Here is a 345-nt window from a genome sequence, read left to right as displayed (position 1 = left end):
TTTATGAGCAAAGATAAAAGATAGACTTCTGATTGTGAGAATAATTATGGGTGGGGCTAATATTTTTCCAAAGATCTAAGCAATTCAGTTGCTGTCCCAACCAAGGTTTCATGGGGAGAGAACGAGATGTAAAGGAGGTGAATTTATTTTCCAAGGGGTGAATTTATTAATGCCTTTTTTTTTTCTCATTTTTTGCTTCTATCTCTTTCTATATATTGGTAATGACACCCATACAACTACTATAAGAGGTTACAGCCAAACAACTACTATAATAGGTTACAACCAAACGCTACTTACCACTATTGTCCGAGGTGACTTCCGAGGCAAATTCATCGCTTGTCTCCT

This window comes from Tasmannia lanceolata, unplaced genomic scaffold (genome assembly GCF_043159265.1).
Source record: "Tasmannia lanceolata isolate RefF3 unplaced genomic scaffold, GAP_Taslan_0.1 ptg000006l, whole genome shotgun sequence".
Taxonomy (NCBI): domain Eukaryota; kingdom Viridiplantae; phylum Streptophyta; class Magnoliopsida; order Canellales; family Winteraceae; genus Tasmannia; species Tasmannia lanceolata.
This window is presented reverse-complemented; position numbering follows the sequence as displayed.